Here is a 15,712-nt window from a genome sequence, read left to right as displayed (position 1 = left end):
TGATTTCCTGAAGTTTAGATGGTCATAGATTGTTTTCACAGCTTTTGGCAGTGCGTTCCATAGTAGATGGTCATAGATTGTTTTCACAGCTTTTGGCAGTGCATTACATAGTTGTGTGCTTATATAGGAGAAGTTGGATGCACAGGTTGCTTTGTATTTGAGTCCTTTGCAATTTGGGTAATGGAGGTTTACGTATGTTCCTGATGATCCGGTTCTGTTGCTGGTTGGTAGATCTATGAGGTAAGTCATGTATCCCGGGGCTTTGCTGTATTTAATTTTGTGTACCAGGGTGCAGATTCACGTCAATTCATATTAATTTACGTTTCAGAGCAAAATAGGTCAAAGGGCTCCTAAATCTTTTTTAAGTCTATTAAACACTTTTTTGGTCTTGTATGAACACATCCCATTAATTATAGTTACTATACCAGGAGGAGCCTTATGGTTTGTTCACAATAAAATAGACATGCAGGGCTCAATGTGGCCTAAGTTTTTCTGTGGAAAACAGTAGTGGGGTACCTATGAGTATGCTAGTTCAGACTGCTCTTTACACTGACAGTCTCCTCCTATAATGCGAATAAACAAATTTTGATATAAAAACAAGACACAACAGATTGAGGGTAGGATTAAGTGTACATAAGTGGCCAATATGTCAGAGAGTTTTCTTAGATTTGGGTATATTATTCCCAGTGGGGGGGGGGGGGGGGGGGGGGTTCTAGCGAAAAAGGTGCCAGTACTTAAATGCCAGGCCACCCTTCAGGGGTGGAGTGATCCCTGAGGAACCCACTCTACAATAGCCAGGTCCCCAGCAACCAATCACAGAATATATGACAAGGCAGAAATTGTATGTAGAGCCTGAGCTCTTTCATTAAAATATGAGGACCATGGGTCAATTTTAGCAGACAATGGAAAAAGTGCCAGTATTCAGTACCTCCCAAGTACCCCCTCAAAAAAAGCCCTGATTGTTCCTCTATATATAGAACAGTTTGTTGTTGGGATTCTTCCCTGTTATCCAGCATTTTGCATCCTTAGCCTATCAACCCCATTTTGCCCCATCAACAAAATCTCTCCTCAGTGTAGTAGCCTTAATTTAATTTAATTTTTAAAACTCCTTATGTCAGAGAAAGATACAAAGTAGTGGACAATATAAAAACATGAATTTGAATACAATTAACTAAAGCCAGGGTCAGATTCATATGTATTGTGGCCCCTAAGCTGTAAACTGTGATGCCACCTTTGAATAGTAAATTTTAGGTTTAATGAATAATTATATAGATACAGTATACAACTGATGATCAATAAAAATAATTTTCCTTAGCAACAGCAGCAGATGAATCCAGATACTTGTGGGGTATGTCCATCTATCAGCATGGGGAGATAGAGTACTGAATTGACTCTGTCTTATAGGACGGTATTTCTCTTGCTATTCAATATATCTCTGTCTCCAGCAGGCGGTGGAATGGTCCACAAGCTCCTGGCTTCATCTTTAGTAGACGCTCCAATTTTGGGTTTCCTGGTTCTGTAGAGCTTGGGGGTGTCTCGGCTATTTGGTGCCGGCTTTAGGGGGGAACACCTGGTGGTGCCTGGTCCCTCTCCTACCCTGTATTCCCTGGCTGCTTTGTTTGGCTCCTATTGGGCTCTTGGCTCCTTCCTGTATAAATATAGTACAGCAAGAGGCCCTCACTGGATGCCCACCGGAAGGGTGGAAGGCCAGATTTTAGGACTCAGGCTGTAAAAATACCAGCTAGGTTTAAAAATCTATGACTGGCTGAGCAAGGACTTGCTTTTCCTGCAAGTTAATATGTGTCCCAGCTTGGGATCCATCCACTGGAATAGTGGTGGGTCAATTTACATACCTTAAACAGCTTAAACTGCTAAAAGGCACTGACTAGGCCTAAAAATCTGATGATGGCCTTGTTGCTGAGCACCTGCAGAAGCAGGGCTGCTTGATAAGCCTTATTAGAATTCAGTGTGACATTCAAAAGCAGTGCAAAAGCCAAGATCAAGGAATTGATGGCTAAAATCCTAAAAAGTTTGGTTCAGAACATGGAGTCTGTTGCAGTTAAAATGGCAGCCAGAGTCACAAGATATGGAACTGATCTCTTCATCTTAGAAGAGATGGTTGCACAAGATTAGGAACAGTCCATATTAGGAGTTGACCATATTAGGAGTTTACAAGACAGGAAAAAGATTGAGAAACAGGTGGACACCTGACCGGTGGTTAAGATAAAAAAAGTCCCTCTCCATAGACTTGTATGGGGACCAAATACTATATAAGAAATGCAAATCTGAGCTAAAATCGGACTCTTTCCCCAACAAATCTCAGAGGGCGAAGCTCTGGCTGGTTGAACCCAGAATCTGACTGATGTATGTACCAACTTGAAGTCCTGATTGGGTGAGAATAAAAGACTATTTCTTTTACTACACTGCTCCAGTCTCAGTTTCAATCTCTTCTTTCTCTTTAAACTGTTTCACAGACACACAAGTAAAATTATATCTCACTATTCTCTAGTCTCTGTGTTAATTTCTCTGTTTCATTTCACACCTTATATCACCTAAATAGACTATCTTTTAAACTCTAGTACATCATGTGGGAGAATAGATGCCCTAGGATGTCCTTGGAAATTAGGAGCCAGAAAACAGAGGTCATATTTAAGAGACTTATTATGAGCCTTCTGAAACCCTCTCTCCACCTCCGTGGGCAAGGGTCCTGCGGGGGTCTAGAGAGGGGTAATTAAAAACATTCCTCTCAATAAAAAAAAAAAAAGCCCCTGTGGGGAGCGTCTTTACCTTGGTTGGGGAGCTCTCAGCAGCTTGGCTGTTGTGGCTTAATTGGGGATTGAAATGCCTTTCTTTGCCCATTTGAAATGCTGGCTGGGACAGACAGGTGGATTCCTTCAGGTTCCAGCTGCTGGGTGAGTTCTGTAAAACCACGGTTTTACTTTCACTTCAGGCATGACAGCAGAATCCTTGGAGCGCTGCTCTCACTATGGGAAGCATCAGTCAGATGCATGGGAGCATGTTCAGGAGGCTTTTCCCCTGAGGGTCCTGTTTCAGGTGAGGATTTGGCGGCTTCCCACACTCCAGTTTCTCCGCCATGATCTCCCCTGTCTTTACGCCTTGACGAGACCATTGCCATCTTGGATCAGCCGGTCGAGCCGCCTGTGGGGCAGTCCCATCTGAGTGTTTGTTTCCTCCAGGGGAGGCAGGCATGACTCAGGGACTGCATACTGATTCTGGGGGGGGGGGGGGGGGAGTTGAACCCTTTACCCCAAATGTATCCTTTTACTGCACCAGGCTTACCTCCTCAAAAGGGGGCTCATCCTCGAGGGCTCCAGAGCTGCCTTTGCCTCCGGAGGAATTGAGGGAATGATTCTTACAGTCTTCTCAGACCATTTCAGGGGGTCCGGAGTTAAAGTGGAGACAGCTGGATGACTGTCTTGGGGGGGGGGGTCGTTGGCCCCCACTCTGAGGCAAACTGTTCTTCCTCCTTTAGACCGGGACAGTTGCCTGAGGAGCTAGAGTAGGGTGAGCTCTTAGGAAACAAAACGGATGATCCTACAGTGGTTTGGATTTTTCACAGGGAGTAACTGCCTTCTTTCCTTCCTTACTTTCTTCCTTTATCAATAAAGCGTTGCAGGCACTGAATATTTCCAGTCCCCACGGCGGCTAACCCCAAGATGGCAAGCACTAGGCAGCTGCCTAGGGCTTTTCCCATCATGCAGCTATCCAAGAACTTATTTCTGTACAGTGGTCAAACCCGGAGGAGAGCCTATAGGTCTCCCAGGCTATGTCCAAGCTTTATCCCTTGGTTCAGAGGAAGCTGGACAAGCTAAAGCTGCCTAAGGTGGACGCCTTGGTGACAGCGGTGACAAGGATCATGCCACTGGTTGAGAGTGGTGTGGCATTAAAGGATATGCAGGATAAGGAGTGGAGGAGTGGCCTAGTGGTTAGGGTGGTGGACTTTGGTCCTGGGGAACTGAGGAACTGAGTTTGATTCCCACTTCAGGCAAAGGCAGCTTCTTGTGACTCTGGGCAAGTCACTTAACCCTCCATTGCCCCATGTAAGCCGCATTGAGCCTGCCATGAGTGGGAAAGCGCGGGGTACAAATGCAACAACAACAAAAAAAGTTGGAGCGTTTGTTGAAGACTGCCTTTGAAGTTTCAGCCCTCTTGTGGCTATCTGCAGCTCTTGTGCTGAATGAGCTGAGTTGAGCAGGCGGCAAATGCCTTTGCGAAATCCGAGGATCTGATGTCTCTTGAGTTTCCCAGTATGGAAACGGGGCTGACATACCTCGCAGATTCTTTGTATGACTTGGTCAGAGCTTAGGCCAAACAGGTGGCAGATGCGGTGTCTAAGCAGCGCCTGACTCACTTGCCTTTTTGAGGGATTCTTCTCTTTGGGGAGGATTTGGAAAAATTGGTTAAAGATTTAGGGGATTCAAAAACACAATGCTTGCCAGAGGACGTCGCGGTTGGCCTTCAGGGTGCCTCAGTCCCATTCTCGCGTAAAGAAGGCATGGAGATATCATCCAGACCGTTCTGCCACTTTCTCCTTCTCCTTTAATAAGCCCCGATATCAACAGCAATCATCTTTTCGTCCTGGCAAACGGCCCGCCTCTTGGCCTGCCCGGGCAGAGGTGGCCGCTCGAGCTACCCAATAATGGGAGGCCAGTCTATTCTTCAGAGGTACACATGGGACTCCCATGATGGGAGGGCGTTTGTCTCTTTGTTACGAAGAGTGGGCCACGATTACGTCAGACTTCCGGGTTCTTAGCTTTATCAGAGACAGTTACAAATAGAGTTTTCCTCTCCCATCGCAGATTTTTTTTCTTGGAGTCCCCTTGCATCGCCGTGGCGAAAAGGCAGCAGTCCAGTCCATTCTTGTCTCCTTGCTGGAGATGAGCATGGTCGTGACAGTACAAAGCTCAGAGTTAAATGGGGGCCGGTACTCCATCTATTTCGTGGTTCCAGAGAAAGAGGGGTCTTGCCATCCAGTGTTAACCTCAAAGTCCATCAGTACCTTTGGATACGGCACTTTCGGATGGAAGCCCTGAGATCGGTGCTGGCGGCAGTGCAGCCAGGAGAGTTCCTCATGGCTTTGGATCTCAAAGAGGCTTATCTGCATATTCCGATTTGGCCCCTGTATAAGCGCTTCTTGCGCTTTTCAATTCTCGCTTATTCTTTCAGTTTCAGTCGATGCCCTTTGGCCTATCTACAGTGCCTCTCACCTTTTCCAAGGTCGTGGTTGTGGCGACGTTTCTCCAGCGTGAGAGCATTCGAGTCCACCCATACCTTGACCATTAGCTTATGTGGGCGGACTCCAAGCAAGAGAGCCTTTGGGTCATGAACAGGCTAATTTGGTTTGGTTTGGGTGGTCATCTTGGTCAAAGGACATCTGCAGCCATCCCAGTCTCTGGAGTATGTAGGGGTCCAGTTAGACACTGCTCAGGGCAAAGTTTTCCTGATGGAAGACAGGATTGCCAAACTTCAGGATCAGATCTTGGTACTGCTCAGAACCTTGAGTCCCAGAATATGGGATTATGTCCAGGTCCTCAACTCAATGGCTGCCACCTTGGAGGTGGTTCCTTTGGCCCAGGCACACATGTGTCCCCCCCCCCCCCCCCCCCCCCCCCCCCCCGCAGCAGTCCCTGCTCTGGGGCGCTGGTCTCAGATGTCTCGAGACTGTCATCAGTGTCTTCCGTGGATGCCACAGGCAAAGCGCAGTATAAGCTGGTGGCTCGCTCCATTGTATCTGCAACGGGAAGTGCCACTTGTGACGCCTCTCTGGGTGGTGCTGGTGGTGACCTATGCACCTCCAGCACATTGGGCCTTTGGTCTGTGGATGAGGCACTCTGGCCTATCAATTGTTTGGAGCTTTGTGCGATTTTGTTGTCCCTGCGGGCATTTCAAGGTGTTCTGTAGGACAAGTTGGTCCTGATTGTCTCAGACAATTTGACAACAGTAGCTTATCCTGCTTATAATCGAAGGAGAAAAACGCCTATAGTGCGACCCAAATCGGGAGATAGACGTTTATCGCCCAAAAACGAATAAATCAGTATAATGGAAACAAAACTTTCAGTGCGTCCATTTTGCTCGTACGCTCAGATACAAACGCCCAAATAAGGGGCGTGTTGGGGGCTGTGTTACAAGGTGGTCGTCTACAACGTATAACGGATAGCGAAATGGCTCTGGTTGGGCGGGAACATGGGCATCATTGGTTGGACCCGAAATAAAAGCGTCCACAGCAAGGGGGAAGTCATCTTTAGACCCATTAGCAATTATGTGGAGTTGGAGAGTGGCGAGATCGGTGTTGGGAGAGCTGAGTTGTTGGTTGCAGAGAAAGCTGAGTGTGTTGAGTACCTGTTACGTTTGTCTGTCTGCCCTAGTCAGAACGTTTTCACCCTCACCTGCCTCTTTCGTTTCTTACCTTTTGACCTTTCCCTACTACTTGCTCTATCGGTCCCTTCCCCTTCCCCTCCCCCTATCCCTCTCCATTCACTGTCCCCACGTGTATATTGTATTCCCTGATCTCCGTTTGTCTCTGTGTTGCCTGTAGTGTTTGGCGAGTGAGTGGTCAGAGGGCGTGGTGGCTGGCAGTGAGAGATCTGTGTGCTGTTCTTGTTTTACTACTAGTACTTATACTTGCACTGGTGGGGATATGGATGCAGTTAATGCACTGGTGGCTGGCATGGTAGAGGAAGAGGCCACACACCGCAGGAGGTATTCACGGCCCTGAGTGTTCAGACCCGCACCACCTTCCTACACCTCACTGACCAGCAGTGTCTAACAAGGTTCAGGTTTGATAGGGCGACCATTGTGCAGCTTTGTGAGCAGCTGAAACCCCTCCTTCAGCCCCAGACCCGTAGGAATAACCCCATCCCCTGTGGACTTTGGTCCTGGAGAACTGAGGAACTGAGTTCGATTCCCGGCACAGGCAGCTCCCTGTGACTCAGGGCAAGTCACTTAACCCTCCATTGCCTGCCGCATTGAGCCTGCCATGAGTGGGAAAGCGCGGGGTACAAATGTAACAAAACAAACCTCAAAATCACTGCCTCTCTCTCTGTCCTGGCCACTGGGAGTTTTCAATCTATATTAGCTGCTAACACAGGGCTCACCCAGGCTTCTATTTCACACTGTCTCACCCAGTTCCTGGATGCCTTTCTAACTCACACCTCTCACTACATCACTTCCCCCCCCCCCCCCCCACCCGACCCTGCACAACAAATTGGAGAGTCATGGGATAGGAGGTAGTGTTCTATTGTGGATTAAAAACTGGTTGAAAGATAGAAAACAGAGAGTAGGGTTAAATGGTCATTATTCTCAATGGGGAAGGGTAGTTCGTGGGGTTCCCCAGGGGTCTGTGCTGGGACCACTGCTTTTTAACATATTTATAAATGACCTAGAGATGAGAGTAACTAGTGAGGTAATTAAATTTGCTGATGACACAAAGTTATTCAAAGTTGTTAAATCGTGGGAGGATTGTGAAAAATTACAAGCGGACCTTACGAGACTGGGAGACTGGGTGTCTGTCAGGTTCTCAAGTTCAGAGCCCGCGGGGCCGGGCTCTGGAGCAAACGTGAGCCCTTGGGCTGCTGCCGAGGAGCGACAGCAGCAGGCAAAACCCACCAACCAACACTGGGTAAGCACACCGGCAGGGACTGCAGGCACTGCCCAGCGAACCGGAACACCTGGACTGGAATCCCCCGGACTGGAGGACACAGGACTGGAACACTGGACTGCAATCCCCCGGACTGGAACACACACCGGACTGGAGCACACCAGACTGGAACACACACCGGACCGGAACACACTGGACTGGAGCACACTGGACTGGTCCCCCGGACTGGAGGACACAGGACTGGAACACGGGACTGGAGCACACTGGACTGGTCCACACAGCTTCACCTGCACTTAGCTACTAAGCCCCCCAGAAGTTGAGCTCATGGGTTCGAGTAGCCGACAGGACTTACTGGATACCGGATGACATAGGAACCAGGACTGGAAACAGAAGTGCTCCTAAACCTAAACTGATCTACTTGCTCCCAAGCCCTAAACCAGCAGGAGTGTTCCTAACAGTAAACTGACAAAAGGACTTCCTAAGCCCTATACTAAACAGGAGCTCCTAAGCCCTGCTCAAGAAAGGGACTTCCTAAGCCCTAAACTAACAGAGCAGGGAACTAAACACAAAGCTAACACAGGTGCTACTAAGCACCAAGCTACAAGCAGAGCTCTACACTAATAAGCTAAACACAAAACTAACAAGCTACCTAAGCACTGCTCTAGCAAGCTAGATACAACTAACAAGGTGCTTCCCAAGCACTACTCTGGTAAGCAACCAGAAGAGCTCCTAGCACTAAAAGGGAAGACAGGGGGGAGCCACAAGAAAAGAAGGGAAGCTAACACATAAGCCAAAAGTGATTCTAAATCACCAAACACCAACAGCAAAGACTGCAATGCTCCCACTAGCATAAATCCAGAAGTATTTCTAACAGCAAACTCTGCAGTGTTCCTAACAACACCAAACCCTGAAGTACTTCTATCAGCAACAGAGCTTCCAAAGCCCTACACACAGCAATGCTTCCAAAACCAAGAGGGAACAGCAGGGGAACCAAAAGGGAAAAGCAGGAAAGCTAAACACACAGTCACCAGTGCACACTGCACTAACACTAACCTGGACCTTAGCAAAAGCAAGCAGGGAAACTAGACACAACGTCAGAAATGCACACTGCACCACCCTACCTAAAGCAAACACCACTGTTGCAAAGGCTCTGAAGGAAACAACACCACTTCCTTATCAAGGCCCTCCCTGATGATGTCACACTCCCTAGACCTAGGCAAAAGCACACTGACCCAGAGAGGCCCAACCCACACCAATGCAAAACCGTGAAAGACTTGAAGCCAGTACACCCAAAGAGAGTTAGAATAACTCAGAATACCCACACAGGTGCAGTATAGTGAAACAATTAGAGCCCTGCTGCTTGAAGCTGCCAGCACAGAGAGACAGAGCCAGCTCAGAAAGGACAGACAAAGAAACAGAAGCCAGCTAAGAAGCTGACCCCCAGGAAAGAGGTAAGTTTGAGAGGGGTTCAGACCCCAATCATAACAGCACCTCCCCCTCAAAGCTCCCGTGTCCCCACGGGAGCTCCAGGTCTCAAAATACAATTTAGGTCTCCATGGGTAGCTGTGATGAAATCTCCCAATGGGTTTCACAACATAAATCTGGATGGCTGGGCAGGAAGTGACAAGTACATCTGGAACTTGGATACCAGAGTGGCTTTGGCCGCCACGAGGCTCTTTAGAACGGCTGCTAGGCAGGATCAGAGTCTTGGATGCAACAAGCGAAGTTCTATTCAACAGGAACCATCTCCTGAAGGGAGTCCACCACTTCCTTGACTTCCTGGCACTCCACTGTAGCAGCCAGAACTGGGCTAGAGCCCACACCCATCCTGGAATCTGAAGCCAGACAGGAACTCGAACTGGACTTCAGACTAGACCTTGCCCCTTGGCTGGAGCTGGAACTCAGAAGGAGTTCAACATCTTGGCTGAAATGGGAACTCGGAGTAGACTCAGCATCTTGCCTGAGACTGGAACTCCAACTTGACCCGGACTCAGCATCTTGCCTGGGACTGGAACTCCAACTTGACCCAGACTCAGCATCTTGCCTGGGACTGGAAATCCAACTTGACCCGGACTCAGCATCTTGGCTGGGACTGCAACTTGAGCCGGACTCAGCATCTTGCCTGGAACTGGAACTCCAACTCGATCCAGACTCAGCATCTTGACTGGAACTGCAACTCGATCCAGACTCCGCATCTTGACTGGAACTGCAACTCAATCCAGACTCAGCATCTTGGCTGGAACTACAACTCGATCCAGACTCAGCATCTTGACTGGAACTGCAACTCGATCCAGACTCAGCATCTTGCCTGGGACTGGAACTCCAACTTGACCCGAACTCAGCATCTTGGCCGGAACTGCAACTTGACCCGGACTCAGCATCTTGGCCGGGACTGGAACTCCAACTTGACCCGAACTCAGCATCTTGGCCGGAACTGCAACTTGACCCGGACTCAGCATCTTGCCTGGGACTGGAACTCCAACTTGACCCGAACTCAGCATCTTGGCCGGAACTGCAACTTGACCCGGACTCAGCATCTTGCCTGGGACTGGAACTCCAACTTGACCCGAACTCAGCATCTTGGCCGGGACTGCAACTTGACCCGGACTCAGCATCTTGGCCGGGACTGCAACTTGACCCGGACTCAGCATCTTGCCTGGATCTGGAACTCCAACTCTCACCGGACTCAACATCTTGACTGGAGTTGCAACTTGACCCGGACTCAGCATCTTGGCTGCCACTGCTGCAACTCGCTCCAGACTCAGCATCTTGGCTGCCCCTGCTGCAACTCACTCCGGACTCAGCATCTCGGCTGCCACTGCCGCCACTCGATCCGGACTTAGCATCTCGGCTGCCACTGCTGCCACTCGATCCGGACTCAGCATCTTGGCAGGCAAAGCCCTTCAGGCTGGACTCAGAAGTTTGGCGGGAAAAATCAGGAAGCCACCTTCTTTCAGCTTGGGCTTCAGGAGTATCCCGCAGGGTTGGCTCCGAGAGGAGTTGGAAGCGGTAAAAGAAGAGCTTGGTAGCAGGGTCAATAGCAGAAACTGGCTTCTCTTCGAACCCAAGCCAGGAGGCACGCCTTCTCTCTGCTGCAGCTTCAGGAGTATTCTTCAAGGCTGGATCAGACAAAAGTGCAACCCGGTAATCCTGGAGTGTCAGAAACGGATCCAGATCAAAAATGGGGTTGGAACTGGGATCCAAACTTGTACTAGGAGACTCAGTAGACAGTGACACTTGAACTGGACGCAGAGACTTGGCTTGACGTGCTGCTTGGACTGGAATCGGAGACTCTGTCAGAAGCACCCCTCGGACTGAACTCAGAGGCTTGAGTGGAAGCGCCACCTGAACTGGGATAGGAGGCTCGGTTCGAAGCGCCCTCTGGACTGGACTCGGAGGCTCAGTCAGAAGCATCCCTCGGACTGGACTCAGAGGCTTGTGTGGAAGCGCCACTTGAACTGGTCGGCGACTCAGTTAGGAGCGTCCCTTGGACCAGGCTCCGAGGCTTGAGTGGAAGAGCCCCTTGAACTGGCATCGGAGGCTCAGTGAGAAGCCCTCCTCGGACTGGACTCTGAAGCTTGACTGGACGCGCTGCTCGGATTGGATTCAGAGGCTTGTCTGGGCGCGCTGCTTGGAATGGACTGGACCCCTGCTGGGCCCAGAGCGTGGAATTCCCAAGACGTCTCCTCTCAGCGACAGCTTCAGGAGTATCCCACAAAGCTGGATTCAAGACCAGGCTGCGGCGATATTCAGCGAGCGTGATAAAAGGGTCCATATCTGAAACTGGGTTTTCAGCGATTCCAAGCCACCGGACACGTTTTCTCTCAGCTGCCGCTTCAGGGGTCTTCTTCAAAACAGGATGAGACAAAAGTTTCCCACGATACTGACGAAGAGTCATAGAAGGATCAAGAACAATGATGGAGCTGGACCCCAGCTGTGTCAGCTGGGCGGGGGTTCTTGCCGGGCTCATGGCCTTTGCAATCTGTCAGGTTCTCAAGTTCAGAGCCCGCGGGGCCGGGCTCTGGAGCAAACGTGAGCCCTTGGGCTGCTGCCGAGGAGCGACAGCAGCAGGCAAAACCCACCAACCAACACTGGGTAAGCACACCGGCAGGGACTGCAGGCACTGCCTAGCGAACCGGAATACCTGGACTGGAATCCCCCGGACTGGAGGACACAGGACTGGAACACTGGACTGCAATCCCCCGGACTGGAACACACACCGGACTGGAGCACACCAGACTGGAACACACACCGGACCGGAACACACTGGACTGGAGCACACTGGACTGGTCCCCCGGACTGGAGGACACAGGACTGGAACACGGGACTGGAGCACACTGGACTGGTCCACACAGCTTCACCTGCACTTAGCTACTAAGCCCCCCAGAAGTTGAGCTCCTGGGTTCGAGTAGCCGACAGGACTTACTGGATACCGGATGACATAGGGACCAGGACTGGAAACAGAAGTGCTCCTAAACCTAAACTGATCTACTTGCTCCCAAGCCCTAAACCAGCAGGAGTGTTCCTAACAGTAAACTGACAAAAGGACTTCCTAAGCCCTATACTAAACAGGAGCTCCTAAGCCCTGCTCAAGAAAGGGACTTCCTAAGCCCTAAACTAACAGAGCAGGGAACTAAACACAAAGCTAACACAGGTGCTACTAAGCACCAAGCTACAAGCAGAGCTCTACACTAATAAGCTAAACACAAAACTAACAAGCTACCTAAGCACTGCTCTAGCAAGCTAGATACAACTAACAAGGTGCTTCCCAAGCACTACTCTGGTAAGCAACCAGAAGAGCTCCTAGCACTAAAAGGGAAGACAGGGGGGAGCCACAAGAAAAGAAGGGAAGCTAACACATAAGCCAAAAGTGATTCTAAATCACCAAACACCAACAGCAAAGACTGCAATGCTCCCACTAGCATAAACCCAGAAGTACTTCTAACAGCAAACTCTGCAGTGTTCCTAACAACACCAAACCCTGAAGTACTTCTATCAGCAACAGAGCTTCCAAAGCCCTACACACAGCAATGCTTCCAAAACCAAGAGGGAACAGCAGGGGAACCAAAAGGGAAAAGCAGTAAAGCTAAACACACAGTCACCAGTGCACACTGCACTAACACTAACCTGGACCTTAGCAAAAGCAAGCAGGGAAACTAGACACAACGTCAGAAGTGCACACTGCACCACCCTACCTAAAGCAAACACCACTGTTGCAAAGGCTCTGAAGGAAACACCACCACTTCCTTATCAAGGCCCTCCCTGATGATGTCACACTCCCTAGACCTAGGCAAAAGCACACTGACCCAGAGAGGCCCAACCCACACCAATGCAAAACCGTGAAACACTTGAAGCCAGTACACCCAAAGAGAGTTAGAACAACTCAGACTACCCACACAGGTGCAGTATAGTGAAACAATTAGAGCCCTGCTGCTGGAAGCTGCCAGCACAGAGAGACAGAGCCAGCTCAGAAAGGACAGACAAAGAAACAGAAGCCAGCTAAGAAGCTGACCCCCAGGAGAGAGGTAAGTTTGAGAGGGGTTCAGACCCCAATCATAACAGCGTCAGAATGGCAGAAGACATTTAATGTGAGCAAGTGCAAAGTGATGCATGTGGGAAAGAGGAACCTGAATTATAGCTATGTCTTGCAAGGTTCCACAGTAGGAGTCACGGACTAAGAAAGGGATCTAGGTGTTGTCGTTGATGATACGTTGAAACCTTCTGCTGAGGCTAAGAAAGCAAATAGAATGTTAGGTATTATTAGGAAAGGAATGGAAAACAAAAATGAGGATGTTATAATGCCTTTGTATCGCTCCATGGTGCGACCGAATATTGTGTTCAATTCTGGTCGCCGCACCTCAAAAAAGATATAGTGGAATTAGAAAAGGTGCAGAGAAGGGCAATGAAAATGATAAAGAGGATGGGACGACTTCCCTATGAGGAAAGGCTAAAGCGGCTAGGGCTCTTCAACTTGGAGAAAAGGCGGCTGAGGGGAGATATGATAGAGGTCTATAAAATAATGAGTGGAGTTGAACAGGTAGATGTGAAGCGTCTGTTCACGCTTTCCAAAAATACTAGGACTAGGGGGCATGCGATGAAGCTACAATGTAGTAAATTTAAAACGAATCAAAGAAACTTTTCTTCACTCAACGTGTAATTAAACTCTGGAATTCGTTGCGTTAGCTTAGCGGAGTTTAAAAAAGGTTTGGACGGCTTCCTAAAGAAAAAGTCCATAGACCGTTATGAAATGGACTTGGGGAAAATCCACTATTTCTGGGATAAGCAGAATAAAATGTTTTGTACATTTTTGGGATCTTGCCGGGTATTTGTGACCTGGATTGGCCACTGTTGGAAACAGGATGCTGGGCTCGATGGACCTTTAGTCTTTCCAAGTATGGCAATACTTATGTACTTAGCGCAATTAGTGCTTATCATCAACATGTAGATTGTAAGCCTATCTCTGGATAGCCTTTAGTTGTTCGCTTCATGAGTGGTTTGCTTTTGTCAAAGCCCCCGGGCAAACCTCCACCAGTGTCACCCAGCTGATGAAGCCTCCTTTTGAGCCACTGAATTCCTGCCATCTGAAATACTTGAACTGGAAGGTCGTTTTCTTGGTGGCTGTTAATTCAGCTCGTAGAGTCAGTGAGCTCCAAGCCTTAGTAGCGCATGCTCCTTATCTCAAGTTTCATCACAACAGAGTAGCCCTTCGCACTCACCCTAAGTTCTTGCCGAAGGTGGTGTCGGAGTTCCATCTGAACCAGTCAATTGTCTTGCCAACATTTCTTCCCCGTCCTCAAACCCACCCTGCTGAACATCAGTTGCACACCTTGGACTGCAAGAGAGCATTGGCCTTCTACGTGGAGCGGACAAGCCCCTTCAGACAGTCCGCCTAAATGTTTGTTTCTTTTGATCCCAACAGAAGGGGAGTTGCAGTCGGGAAACACACCATTTCTAATTGGCTAGCAGATTGCATTTCCTTCACTTATACCCAAGCTGGGCTGACTCTTGAGGGTCATGTCACGGCTCATAGTGTTAGTGCCATGGCAGCATCGGTGGCCCACTTGAAGTCAGCCACTATAGAAGAGATATGCAAAGCTGCAACGGTGTCCTCAATCCACACGTTCACATCTCACTACTGCCTTCAGCAGGATACCCAACGCGACAGTCGGTTTGGGCAGTCGGTGCTGCAGAATCTGTTTGGGGTTTAGAATCCAACTCCACCCCCCTAGGCCCATTTTTATTCTTTTCCAGGCTGCACTCTCAGATGTTCTAGTTCGTAGGTCAATCCTTGTTATGTCCTCGCCATTGCGAGGCCCAGTTGACCTTTCTTTGTTGTTTTGAGTGAGCCTGGGTGCTAGGGATACCCCAGTCGTGAGAATAAGCAGCCTGCTTGTCCTCAGAGAAAGTGAAGATACATACCTGTAGCAGGTGTTCTCCGAGGACAGCAAGCTGATTGTTCTCACAAACCCGCCCACATCCCCTTTGGAGTTGTTGTCCTTTAATTCTTGCTTTTGGATATAACTGAGCAGGACTCTCGCGCAATGGGCGGGAAGACGGCCGCGCATGCGCGGTGCATGCACCCCGCGCGCCAGAAGGTTCTGTCAAAGCTTTGAGATTTTTGCTTTGGAAAAATTCCGTTGGAGGGGGCCGCCGTGGACGTCGACCCAGTCTTGAGAACAATCAGCCTACTGTCCTCGGAGAACACCTGCTACAGGTATGTATCTTCTCCTTTCTTGAGAACTCTGTAAGGAGTAATAATTTCCATTTCTTAAATTTTCCTAAACGAGTTACTATTCCTCCTCAAGATATGCTAAGGAAATATGTGAAAGAAATACTTGGTGGCTGAAGAAGCCATTCCTCCATTTTCTCAGATATACTATTTGCCTACAAAAGTACAGCAGAATCAAGATAATCAAGACCTAGATGTCTCTGCATTATTAGAATCTTCTGATAATAAGATGGTAATACCATCAACGTTAATTGCTACTGTTGCACTATCACCTGACAAGAACTGGTTAATGAAATTGTTCTTTAAGAACAAAGAAAAAACTTTCATTGGACAACGAATCCAAATCTTTCCTGACGTCTCCAAAG

General features: G+C 48.9%; 1 protein-coding gene across 1 annotated transcript in view; it reads left to right on the top strand.

Annotated features, from left to right (window-relative positions):
- KIF15 (kinesin family member 15) overlaps window positions 1-15,712 on the top strand; it is a 1,036,090-nt gene that overhangs the window by 992,086 nt on the left and 28,292 nt on the right.

Source organism: Microcaecilia unicolor, chromosome 1 (genome assembly GCF_901765095.1).
Source record: "Microcaecilia unicolor chromosome 1, aMicUni1.1, whole genome shotgun sequence".
In the NCBI taxonomy this organism is placed as follows: Eukaryota; Metazoa; Chordata; class Amphibia; order Gymnophiona; family Siphonopidae; genus Microcaecilia; species Microcaecilia unicolor.
The sequence above is the reverse complement of the archived record's forward strand: the minus strand, read 5'-3'. Positions and strand labels throughout refer to the sequence as shown.